Source organism: Cynara cardunculus (genome assembly GCF_001531365.2).
Source record: "Cynara cardunculus var. scolymus isolate 2C chromosome LG 14, CcrdV1, whole genome shotgun sequence".
Lineage (NCBI taxonomy): Eukaryota > Viridiplantae > Streptophyta > Magnoliopsida > Asterales > Asteraceae > Cynara > Cynara cardunculus.
The window spans coordinates 2,681,099-2,694,626 of record NC_037541.1 but is presented as its reverse complement, the minus strand read 5'-3'; the positions used below and the strand labels follow the sequence as shown (position 1 = coordinate 2,694,626).

Genomic DNA, 13,528 nt, shown 5'->3' with positions numbered 1-13,528 from the left:
TCTCCATTATGAAATATTTGATGTTGTCCACAACAAAAAATCGAATATTACGACTTGATTGGTGTCGCTAAAGATCTACTGTTAAGACTAAGGTGAAACGCATTAAAAGTAATGTATGTATTTTGTTTACGTTCTTATTTTCAATATCATTTGATTGAATTTTTGTTTTGATACCAATGTAACATAAATATGTGATGACTTAAAATGGTTACTAGTTTCTGGTTTTGTTGACTTAGACACGTGGCATTGATATTTTTATTTATTTTTAGTGTTAACAAAAGAAAAAAATAAAAACAAATTAATCGGTTTATTGTCGTATAATTAATTTGGGGTGTTCATGATGTCGTACAATATGATTTAGAGCAAAAAAATGCTCATTGTTCCATACTACAAACCAAACTTCACATACCTCAAACAATGAAATACCGCATAGCAAAATATTGTGCAATGTGATGTGGTTTATATGGCACATATACTACGACAAAATATAGTATGCTTAAAATGTCTAAACATTTTGATAAAAGTTCTTATAGAGTTTAAGTTTATACAAATAGACCAAAAAACGTTTTATTTAAAAGTGTTACAATAGGTTTATAAGACGTCTTTACAAATAAATTAAAGTGTCTTATTAGCTATTTATACGATATTTCTTAAAAAGTTTGTTAAAACGTGTAATATCCAAGATTGTTGAAATTGAGGTTGAATAGAAGTGCGGGGGCTTATTTGCAATTTGTTTATTCTAGAGGATCTTTTCTAAAAATAGGAAACCGATTTAAATGGGTCATCACCTTCTCTTGTCTTCCACACTTTTGTCCATCATCAGAGTTTGTGTTTGTTTTTGTGGTGAAATCGCATCCATAAAAAGTTCAAGATTAGAGGCTGTTGAGTTAGGGGCGGTTTACCAAACACTTACTTAGGTAAGTGTTTATTATGTTACATTATCTTACCAGATGAATGTGACAAGGACCAATAATCTTACCTGGTAAGAGTGAGACAAGAAACAAGAGTCTTACCCGGTAAGTGAAGGCGACAACTCTTACCACGGTAAGAGCTTATCGGGTAAATTATTGCATATGATGTTGTTTTGGTGGACTAAAGTCTTACTTAATAAGTAAGTAATAGTGTTAAATTTTACCCGTCAACACTTATTGAGTAAGTTTTTGATAAACGACCCCTTAGAAATTCTCCCTGACTTTAAATCGATTTTAAAGGATGATATTTCAAGTCTCCTAAGCTAAATTGAGTTTTTAACCGAAGATCATCACCTTACAATTTTGGTAAATTATTTCTTTCACTTTGGTAAGCGCCACTACAAAAATAAGGAAGTATTACGACGGAAAATTCCTTCGCTGATCCGTTGCTAAGGCATAATCCATCGTTGATCGTCCGTTGGTTAAAAGCTCGTAGGCAATGCTATCAGCGACGGATTTTAGCGACATATAGTATTGCGACGGATTTGCAATGAAAATATTTCAACGATGGATTAGCGATAGATACTTTAGCCGACGGATTAGAGAGAGAAACTTTCAGCGACGGATACTTTCAGCCCTAATTATTATTGATTTAAAAATATAAATAATTTATAATTACATACTTCATATATTTATTTATACAAAATCTAACCATAAAATAACAAACCAAAACTGTGAACAAATTAAAACTAACTAGTTCATGCATTTTAAAATATCCAATCCATACAATTTAAAATATCCAATTTATACAATTTAAAATACCCAATTAATACAATTTAATGTTCAGATACATCATTTGATACATGTATCTTCAACAACATAAACATAGATCTAATTATTGCGTTTAGCAACCAAAACGCATATATCTTCATCATAAATACATATAACACATATACATGTATACATATGACACTTACACATAAACGTGTGTACATATAACACATAAAAATGAGAAAATAAGAAAAATAGAATAATCTCATGTAGTAGCGACAGATATGTGGTCTTCATCACTGATCAGCGAATGATTTGCGAGGGAATCGGTTTTTGGGTATATCCATCACTGATCAGTATGGAATCTACGAGGGATAGGCCAGAAATCATTTCCCTCGCAGATTCTTGGCTGATCAACGACAGATTAGCGAGGGAACTGGTTATTAGACTATCTGTCGCATATCCCTCGCTGATTAGTGACGGACATGTGGTCTTCATCGTTGATCGGCGAATGATCTGCGAGGGAATCGGTTTTTGGTATATCCATCACTGATCAGCATGGAATCTGCGAGGGATAGGCCAGAAATCATTTCCCTCGCAGATCCCTCACTAATCAACGACGGATTAGCGAGGGAACTAGTTATTAGACTATATATCGCAGATCCCTCGCTGATCAGCGACACATAGGCCCAAAACCATTTCTCGCACTAATTTGTCGCTGATCAGCGATGGATCTACGAGGAAAATGGTTTTTATCTTATCCCTCGCAGATCCCTCGCTGATCAGCGACATATAATCTAAAAACCAGTTCCCTCGCTAATTTGTCGTTAATCTGCGAGGGAAATGGTTTTTAGCCTATTCATCGCTGATTTGCGACAGATTTTTTCCGTCGCTAATAACCATCGCTGATACTTTGTGTTTCTAGTAGTGAGCTACTTTGGTGATTTGCTTATACTTTGAAATTTTAATGGTTGACTTTTGGTTAGAAGTTAGCAAGTGTGCCAAAGATGTTTTATGTTGAAGTTATTGAAGATGGAAATGATTTTGGGTAAAACTAGCGAGGAATTGGAACTAGTGCAGGTTTCAGAGTCAAGAACAGGGGCATGTTGACTCCAATAAGTCCCATAAAAGTTCTGCCAGTGGCCAAGTTAGAGGTCAATCCAGAGGTCGAGGGCGGGCTTAGAATCCAGAATATGTGACAAGGGAGGATTTGACAGATAAGATAGGTAAACTTCAGGCCACACTGCAATCTTTGTTGGGGCACCCTCAAAAATACTGAAAGTTGAAGTACTTTGAATCCTGAACCTAGTGAGGGAACCAAAGTGAACAGACCGGCTATTATCCCTTCAGATAGTCAGCTTGTCCTAATACCGTCTACTACCGTTGTTTAAAAGGGGTGTGACTATAAAAAGTTTTTGGTTTGTAAACCCCCAAACTTAATCTGGTGAGCAGGATCCTGTTAAAGCTATGTGAAGATAAAATTGAAGTACTTTTTTATACTAAAAGTTTTTGAATGAGGATAAAGTTATTTTTGTTGTGGTCGTACTGAAATCTGATGCATTGTTCTAGTGGGATATTATGATGTCTTCAGAAGGATCAAATGTTGCCAAAGCTATATCATGGAATGAATTTATAGATGAATTTAAAGATCAATTTTGTCCAAAGGCAATCGTACGACAATTAATTTTTTTTAATGAGATTAGAACATGGTAACATAACAGTTTAGGAATACACTTCAAGTTTCCTAGAAAAGTCTCAATTTATATAACTGTATGTGTCTACAAAGACTCGTAGGGTACACTGGTAAATCTGGGGACTGAAAGATTCTGTCAGAGAATTGGTTATGGCTATGAATCCGGTCACATTTCAATCTACCATTGATGCTGCAGAGATGACATAAAAAGAAAATAATCAACAATTAGGGGAAAGAGGTAATGAAAAAGGAAAATGGGACAGATCGTAGAAAGCGTTTAGAAGGCCAAAGTTATAAGATTTGATAATCATCCGAATCAAGAAGTACTGAAAGACCATGTCTTAGGTGTCATCAAATGCATTGGGTGAGTGTAATCTAGATTTAAAGAATTGCTATAAAAGTGGAAAACCAGATTCTATTGAGGACGACTGTCGAATCACAAAGTTTTGTTATCGATATAATTCTATTAAAACGTTTAAATATTCTAGACGTCATATAAAACCAATTTTGTTGTTATATCATATAATTGACTTAAATAATGAAGTTGGCAATTAAAAAAATTACATTATTAGTTAATTACATTAAACTTTTACAGAACTTGGGTGAAATTTTTTACATAAGTCCCTTCAGTAAAAATTATGTTGCCACTAAAACATAAAAATATAAAATGACAAGTGCATTAGACAATTGCCACTAAAGTCCAATAATAATTTATTTATTCCCAACAATTACTTCTTATTTAATAAAAATATATTTTATAATTATTTATTATATATAAAATAAAATTAATATACAATGCAGTTCAGTTTAAACTCGTGGTTAATAAGAAACTACAAAATCAAATGACATATGATGGTATCAAAATGTAATAGGATGTTAAAAAAAAAGGAATTGATTATTTTTTAGGGATGATTATATATCATTTATTTCAAGATTCTTAATAATTATGTTTAAAAAAAATTGAATAATTAAAATAAACACAGTATTATTCAACATATATATTTGAATGACTTCTTTTTTTTTTTGGTGTTTTGAATGATATGTTCATTAGTGAACCTAGTTTGTATGATGTTTATGCATGAACCAAAGACGTTAATACATAAATAATCGGTTAAAGGTTTATTTAGTGAACAATTTTCATGACTACCAACCTCTATTTCTTATCATATAAATGTTCATTGATGAACTAATAAACCGTTCATAAGTTAACAAGTAAAATGTGATTGATTTGAGTTTCAAAACGGTGGAGGAGAGATTCCCGGAAACTGAAGTATGTGCATAATAAAAGCTCCTAATCTTTTCCAATTTTAACATTTTTGTTATTGTTCACTACAACATAACACAAGTTCTTTTTACTATTATTACAAAAATGTCACTGGTGTTTTAATTCATAAATTGAATAAATTAAAAAAAATCATGATTGGTTCACATAGTTAACACTAAATATATAGTTAATAAATGAACCAACCCCTGTATATATGGGTGTGTGTATATATGTATGTGTATATATATATATATATATATATATAGGCTTAATCTTGCAAAATTCTTTAAAATATAAGATCCGGGAGATCCATTCTAAGTCACTCATTTAATTTAGTTAATTTTATTAATTAAATAAACATAAAGAGTAATTGTGTGATTTTCTATATTGATGACAACGTATAAATACATAAATTTATTATTTATTTGTTTCCACAATGGAATAGTAGTAATTTTGAATTAAACCAGATCTAGTTGAGCAACAATGGAATAGTAGTTATTTTGAATTAAAAAATTAGATAAAATTATGAGTATTTGTAAATTCTCTCTCTCATCTCTCTCCCCCTCCTCTCTCTCTCTCTCTATCACTCCTCTTTCTATCACCTCTCCTTGGTACCTAACACGTTCGACCGCCATCATCCCAATTTATGTACAGCCTATGGTTATATAAATATTGTGAGCACAGTGTGAACCAATTTTTATACATCCTATGCTATATAAAGACTCTTAACATATAGTGAATATCATGGTGAACATGCTGTGAACAGATTGTGAACCAACTTTGTACAATCCTATATTATAAAAAGATTATGAACACATGGTGAAGAAGGTGAACACATGGTGAACAAGGAAATAAAGGTGAACACATGAACAAGGTGAGCATCTTGTAAAACTAAATAAAAAACTAGAAATCAAAATCGAAACTCAAATCAAAACCAAAACCCTAACACCCATCTTGAAGTTGCATCACGAAGTTGGATGAATCATGGGGAGAGAAGAACAGAAGCGACGAGAAGATGGAGGGAGAAGAATATATGGCAGTCGCATCATCAAAATTGCCTTCATCTGATAAATCTCAACGACCATCATATCGGAATTGGATTCTCATAATCGCCTTCTTCTACCTCAGTGACCATTTGAATTAGGTTATCCTCTTCATCTAATTAATCTCTCTCTCTCTCTCTCGATTTCCTTCTCGTAATCTGTTTCGTTCTTCATCTTCCATTTCTCAGCTAGTGGTACAAAAATCTGGTGCACGTCATGTTGGTTTTGGTGGCTGGTTAGATGAGAAGAATAGAGAGACTCACCAACCTATTGAAAAGATGAGTTGCTATAATTAATGGAAAACCTAATTCTTTTAATATGTTTCTATAATTAAGGGATAAGATAAGTTGTCACCAACCAATTTATTAATTAATTTTTGTTTTTTATTTTTCAACAAAGCAAATCCTTAGATTACCCTTTAATATTTATTTAATCAGTAATATTAATTATCTTAGATAATTGGATTAAAATGAATTTCACTAATGTTATAATTTCTAAAGTTCTTAAATGATTAAACCTTTATATATATATGCTTGTGTGTATATCTGTATATACTATATTATAAAACATTTGACAAAAACTTTTAAAATAATTGTTTATTTAAGTATTGTTTATTGATGCATATTACTTAAATTTCAAGATTACAAGTATATTGTGCGTATGTACAACTTATATACTATACTATAAAATATTTGACAAAAGCTTTGGAACCAAGCTCAAACCAATCAGGCACCACTCTTGTGGTTATAAATTTCGAGTGATGTAGAATAAATTGGTTGACGATATTCATTGGATCATGGGAACGACAAAAGTGCACAAAAACACAAAAAATCGAATGGGTCACGTGTGGAATTCATGTTTTGCATGGACCAACATCGAGCTTCAATATAATTATCAAATTTCATTTGAAACTTGTTGATCAAAATCATCAAATTTTGTAAGTCCTGACATAAAATGAATCATTCACGTTCCAAAAGATTTGTCGTCATAAAAATCAGTTGAAATACATAAAAGACATGCGTTTCAACGGTTTACAAAGACGGAGAGAAGAAGAAGAAACGTGAATAATATACATGCGTCGAAAAGGTGGCAAAAGCTCGATCACTATTGCGATTTACAGACTTTTTCTGCCCTAAATGAAATATGGTTCATCTGAGTTCTACGTAATTAATTAAACTAAAAGTACATAATGTATATATATAATGTGCTGCATCAAAATTATTTTATATTTATTACTTTTGAGGTGTTCGCCGACTAATTAATGTATGTTCTTATAAATTATATATACCTAAAGGAGAGAAGAACCCTCTAGTTGCATTTCCAGAACCGAAGAACTTCCTTCTGCCTTCTGTAATCGATCTTCATATTCCCAATGATCACCTTCCTGCAATATGACTTCAAGAAAAAACTTATGTTACGTGCATATGTTCTAATTAGTTAGCAACCAAAATGCATTAATGTACTTGTTGATTATTGAAGAATAGAGATCCATATTAAAGAAAAAGTGGGGTAGGAAATAATTTGATTGATGCTACAATCGAGACGAAGTTAAAAGGATGTTGCTAAATGGATGGAATTAACACAAGGGTGGTGTCTGATTGGTTTGAGCTTGGTTCCAAAGATCAAAAGTACCAGGAGGTCCCAGGTTTAAATCCAAGGAAAAATAAAAACCCCTCGTGGCCATGCAGGTTCAAATGCGGTGACTCTGAGCTATCTACAAAGCGGGTGATCGCCCTGGGATAAGTCGGTGCGTATAACGGATTGGACATCCAAGTTAATAAAAAAAATGGATGGAATCTCATACACAAATGATAATCCCATGGTGGGCATAGGTTGTATATATGACCTATTTTTATGAACAACAAACATCAAGTGTGTGTGTATATATATACATATATAGGGAGGGAGGGAGGGAGGGGGAGAGAGAGAGAGAGAGAGAGAGAGAGAGAGAGAGAGAGAGGAGGGAAGGTTGAAACGAGAATGCTAATTATTTAAGAAAACAAGAAAAATGTCGTTAATGTATAAAATCACATGTGATTATGCATTAAATGGAAGCGTACGACTTTTGAGGCCACTTAAGGCGCGGAGCAAAGTCGTCCGGATCATGTATGATTTGTTCGTGAATATACATGATTCGGTGCGACTTTTGCCGTCACTTTACTTTGCCCGCGACTTGAGTCACGGCAAAAGTCGTTCGATTCCATTTTTCTGACGTTAATGTAAAATCACATGTGATTTTGAACATTAACGACTTTTTTCTTGTTTTTTCTTAAATAATTAGTGTTCTCATTTGAACATTCTCCGCCCCCACCCCCCTCTCTCTCTATATACATATTTATGGGGTTATATATTAAACTGTTGTCATATAAAATAGATCTAAAAGGCACTCAAACTTAAGCCCAAATTTGAACATTCAAATCTGATTTGTGCAAGTAGGCATTCTTTTCAAATGGTAACAGAGAAACAAGGCAAAACTATAACACGATGAGAGCACAATAGGCATGCAACACAAGAGCACAAACAAACATTCTGAATTTTGCCAGAAATGGTAGATTTTCATGGTAGTGATACTTTTTATCTTGAAAAAATGATCACGATTATATATATATATAAGAGAATGATATTCTAACCACTGTACAAGCAACCCGAAGCACGAACGTCACAGATTACTTACTCGTACTACCTTGGGATAATATCCGAGCATTTTGCAAGGCCTTTTTATAAATAAAACTTTATCTTTGTCTTGCATTGTAAATCCAACTGAAGACGCAGAAGTTCAAAGTCTTCCAAAGTTGTTATCAAAAGAATCATCATTATTCAAATCTGGACACTAAGAGTAGGTATTGGAAAACATAAAGTATTTTAAGTTCCCTAGAAAGCCTCATGCAAATCAAATGAAATTCATAAAGTGGATTCGTAGACAAAAGCAATTTTTTTGGTTTCCAATGTCCCTACCTATGGCAACACCCAGTAATAATCCGTTAGCTATCATTCTCAGTTTCTCATCTCCATCTCCTCTTTCTCAGATCAATCTGAAGGCTGTTTGCAATTTGGAGATCTTGGTGAAATCACGGCCAGACGAAATCAGGTTGAATAGGGTGTTTAGAAGGATGATGGGAAGATGGGTGTTTGGTGGCTGTTCGTAAATGCATCAGTGAGGGAGGGGTTGTCTGTGATAGCTAGTGAGTGGCTTTGTGAAGAACATCAGTTAGGACAATGTATTCAGCCGTAGTTAGTATGGTGATAAGGGCGGCAAGATCAAATTAACGGTTGTTATATGGTGGGTTAGATAAGTGTTGAAATTATTGATGCTGCACAATTAAACCCATGCATAGCCGACACGACCTTCTACGCAAACTTGGACTCGACATCCAAGAAGGCAGCTCGCATAAAGCACACTCTGGGAACCGTACAAACTAGGTGCATGCACGGCTGCTTAATTACACCTTTTAGCTAGATGTGATTCTAGTCATATTGATCAAGGCCAAATTTATCTCTCTCCTTTTCCCTGTTATAGAGAAAACAAATCTCAAACTTCAAGGCTCCATTTTGGTGATGGAATCATATATATATATATATATATATATATATATATATATATATATATTATAGAGAGAGAGAGGAAATATCGTGTGACAATGAGTTAAGATGAGAACTATAAAAAGGGATTTGGATATTTGATCATTTTTAGTTAGTGTTGATCTAGTGATTCTCATTTAATCCCAAACCAACCCATAAATTAGCGCTTTATTAGAAGAGAATTTGATCTAATGGTTTTCTTCAATTAAAATTGATCCAATGGTTGAGATCTTTTCTTGCCTTTCTCCTCATATCTCAATCTCATCAGAAGCCAACCATATATATATATATATATAGTTGGGTCCAAACAAAAACATTAATCAAGTCGCCCATAAAGCGACCATGTTTCGTAAGCACATGTTATTTCAATGCAAAAAATCACATGTGATTTAGTTGTTCTCATGTTCTTTAATTTTGACTTTGTTCTCATTTGCTCCTTCCTCTCTCTCTCTCCTCTCTCTCTCTCTATATATATATATATATATTATAAAAACCATACAAATTAATCTTATTGTTCATCTAATCTGATGAATATCTGGTTCTCTAAGTATCTCGCATGTTTCTTAATCCTAAAGCAATATGATCATCACAAATAACTCTATCATCTTTCATAAATATCTCGCTCATCTTCTACAAATATCTTGATTGTTTCCTAATATAAGCGTTCATCATGATTTGCAAGATTTCTACTCACAAACACACATATACATATAAGTGAAAGTTCAAATAAGAAAGATAAAAACGGTAACAACGTTAAAATAGATTATTCATGTGTGAATCATTGGTAGCCAATATTCTACTAGTGTTTCTGTGGATGCATATTACCACAATGATAGCGGAACCACCTCAAATATTAGTGTCTCTATTTTGGATGGCATAATTATATTACTTTGCAATTTTGTGTTAATATTATCTTCACTTTGTTGGTGGTTGCTTATTATGAACGGATTATCACATTAACTTGTTGTCAAGCGCATTAATGTTAAGAATTGTTTGGCTAAAATACAAAATAAGCTTGAAAGTTTATCGCACAGTGATAGAGTAATGAAAGGTGAAAGGTATTTCATGTCTATAAAAAATGTTCTAAGATTTAGGTTTAACTTGTTCTAATAAACACACTTTAAGTATTTTGTTCTTTTTGTTCTTGTTCTCTTGTTTTAGAGAGTAGAAATGCATGTATGAGTTTATCTTGGAGTGTGTGTGTATTATTGGGGGAGGGTTTAGAGATTAGAACTATGGCATGGTAACAATTTTTCACATGGTGGATTTTCTCTCCGAAATGGCTTTGGTTTTTCTTCATTTTTGGAGTTTCCACGAAAATTATTGTATTTTCTTTTCTTTGTTATTTTTCACTGTTGGGTTATTGGAAACATTGAGGCTAAGTTCCCAACAATTTTTCCACATTGTTCATTTGGAATTTTGGTTATTAGTTAGGGACCTACAAAATTGTTTCTTGGTTGTTTGATGAGCATTATTAATCCCTACAATAAAATAGAACTTTGAGTTGTTCAGTGTTGGGTAATATGGCTAGCTATTCTTGAATTGATTTTCTGCAAATCTTACTCGGTCGTTGTAAAATCAATGAAAACACAAATGATGTGCCAAGTAATGTTGTTTCTTCAAACAAGCAAGTGTTTCTGATACGATACACAAAGATGGAAAAAAGGAAAAGGAAGAGGGATTAACATAAGAGAGAAGGAGATAGATTGCATGAAAAACAACCCTTCACAATTGATTAGCTTTCTCTTGATCAACGTGTGATGAGTTTCTAGGGTTTAGTCAATCACACATCATATCCTTCATCAAGATTAATCTTCAGAAAAGGGCTACAATACAAAAAAATTACCAAAAAGAAGAGTAGAATTGTAATATGTAGAGAAGGATTACGTCCGGTGTATGGTTTCTGGAATGGATTGTCATTGTCTTTTTCCTTGTGCCCTTGTCAAAAAGCAGTATGGTTTTTCTTCAAAAGTGCAATACATTAGTTTTTTCCACTTCCAAATTATGGATGTGGAAAAGCTTTTGATGGTTACGTGAAAAGTGGGAATCATATAACATTTAGATCCCAAAGATATGACTTCCTTCGTTGAATATTGAGAATTAAAACTAAAGCCATTTGTTTATCAATTGAATTGATGATAGATTAAACTACTTATTTCGTCCCTATGGTTTCAAGAAAATTTTGGTTTTCATCCTTGATCTTCATTAATCATGGTTTTTGTCACTGTGGTTTATAGTTCGTTGATGTTTTTGTACCTGAGAATAGTGCTGCTTGTTACCAACCATTAAACCTCATCATATTCCTTTTAGTGAGGGATAGTTTAGTCTTTTTCATCCTGTTTTAAAAGGAAAAAAAAATAACCCCCTCACTCTCCAAAGACATCGTGTCCCCTTCCTCTCCATCTCAACCATTTAGTTCTTAATCTGGATTTTAGTTTTTTGGTTTGTAATTCTTCTTCTGACTTTGAGTTTAAAGTGGTTCTCAACTCCAAGATCTGTTCTCAAACCCCTAAAGTTTAGATCTTGACTGTAATCTTGACAATATATGCATATACACTTCATTTTTATTCTCAATCTTCTGAATTTATTTTAACTCATAATTTTGATTTTTCTTTTGTGTTCTAATTTCTTGGTTTGATTTTGAAATTAGGGTTTTTATTTTTCTACCAAGAAAATGGATTTTAATCACGTTAAAACAAAATGAAATTATGGGTTTCCATTTTTCTGATTCAGAGAAGTAGAAAAGAAAGAGAGAGAGAGAGAGAGATCAAAGGCGGTGTTGTCGTGGTCCAAGAAGAAGGTTATTGTGGACGGATACACGAGCTGCTTATGGTGGCACATAGAGGAAGACAATGGAGAGGCTATGTTCATTCGATCGTGAGGGAAAGAGGATGAATGGAGAGTGTGATGAGAATTAGGAAGAAAAAACAGGAAATATTGGGTGGTGTTAAGGTTTTGGGGAAAAAATTTGTTTTCTTGTTTATTAAAAGACATGATTGCCATCATGTAAGGGGAGGTTATTGTGTTTAACAACTAAAACTAGACGATGTTGGCCCCATGGATCAGAACAAAACCAAAAATTGTAAACCACAATGATAAAATCATAATTAATGAAACCAAAACGGTCATAAAACCAAATGGAGGGAAAATGTAGTTAATTTACTCTTCATAATATTTGATATTGAAGTAGTTAAAAGGTTTCTTTACCATAACGTTTATGTTTCATAGTATGTTTTTCCATCATATTTTGTTAACTTAGCATTACTTTTAGGACATTTGCTTTTAGTCACACTAAGGGCAATTATTCTATTTCACCTTAACTTGAGTATATATCGTTTTTTTTCTTTATAGTTTAATTAAATTTGAAACATTTATGAGACGATAATTAATATAGAAGAATGGCTCGGATTCAAATGAATATAGTGACCAAATAAAAAAAACAAGACAATAGACAAATCAAATGTACTTTTACACTAAAATTACATATGATTCTCTCAACCTTGGCCGAGACCTAGGTCGAGGGCCAAGTCGTCCACATACCCGTACGTTGACAGTATTCCGTAATCTCATTTGATTTGATCGTTCTTGTATTTTCTTATTTAGGCTATGTTCTCATTTCAAACTCTCTCGTAAAATAATCGTCCTTGGTGTTTATACGTGTAATATCTAGAAGTATCAATTTTAATTTGGTTTCGTAATATGTTCAAAATGACCATCTTAGGAAAACTAAAAAAGGGAGGATGTGAATAATTAGCTTTTGATTGTGAAATAACATACTATATTTAGTTCTTTTTGGTATCAATTAATTATTTAAATACTTAAAGCTTAAACTATTGACAAATAAATACTTAGGGAAATATATTTGACAAATACATTATATTTATCCAATTAATATCAAGAAATTACAAACTTTATGGAAAAATCAAACTTTTTTAATTCTCCCGTAAATAATTTCATGAGAATTATGTGCAACTATATGCAATTGCACATAGATTCTTTCAGGAAATACTAATTTAAAGTTTCAAGTTTTTTATGTTACTATTTAGATTTTAAAATTTTACAAACAAAACAAACTCTGTGTACCACATTTGGAAGTAAGATTTTGGGTGAGACGTATATTAATATTTCCCTTATTTCAATAGTTTTATTTATTTTATACTTTTTTGGTGTCAAAATAAATGTTCATAATAAAAAAAAAACATATGATTAAAACAGTTATTATTAAACTTTTTAATTGTTATTAATTACTGTTAATTAAAACTAAATA

The 13,528-nt window shown here is 32.5% G+C and overlaps 1 protein-coding gene across 2 annotated transcripts in view; it reads right to left on the bottom strand.

The window, feature by feature from the left end:
- Positions 1–6,770: 6,770 nt before the first annotated feature.
- Positions 6,771–13,528, bottom strand: part of LOC112526596 (protein LIGHT-DEPENDENT SHORT HYPOCOTYLS 10-like) — a 20,034-nt gene continuing 13,276 nt past the window's right edge. Inside the window, exon 2 of one of the 2 annotated variants that reach the window (XM_025136945.1) lies at positions 6,771–7,077. The gene's annotated coding sequence lies outside the window, so the exon portion shown is untranslated. The remainder of the gene's footprint in view (positions 7,078–13,528) is intronic. The other variant, XM_025136946.1, reaches the window with a different exon arrangement.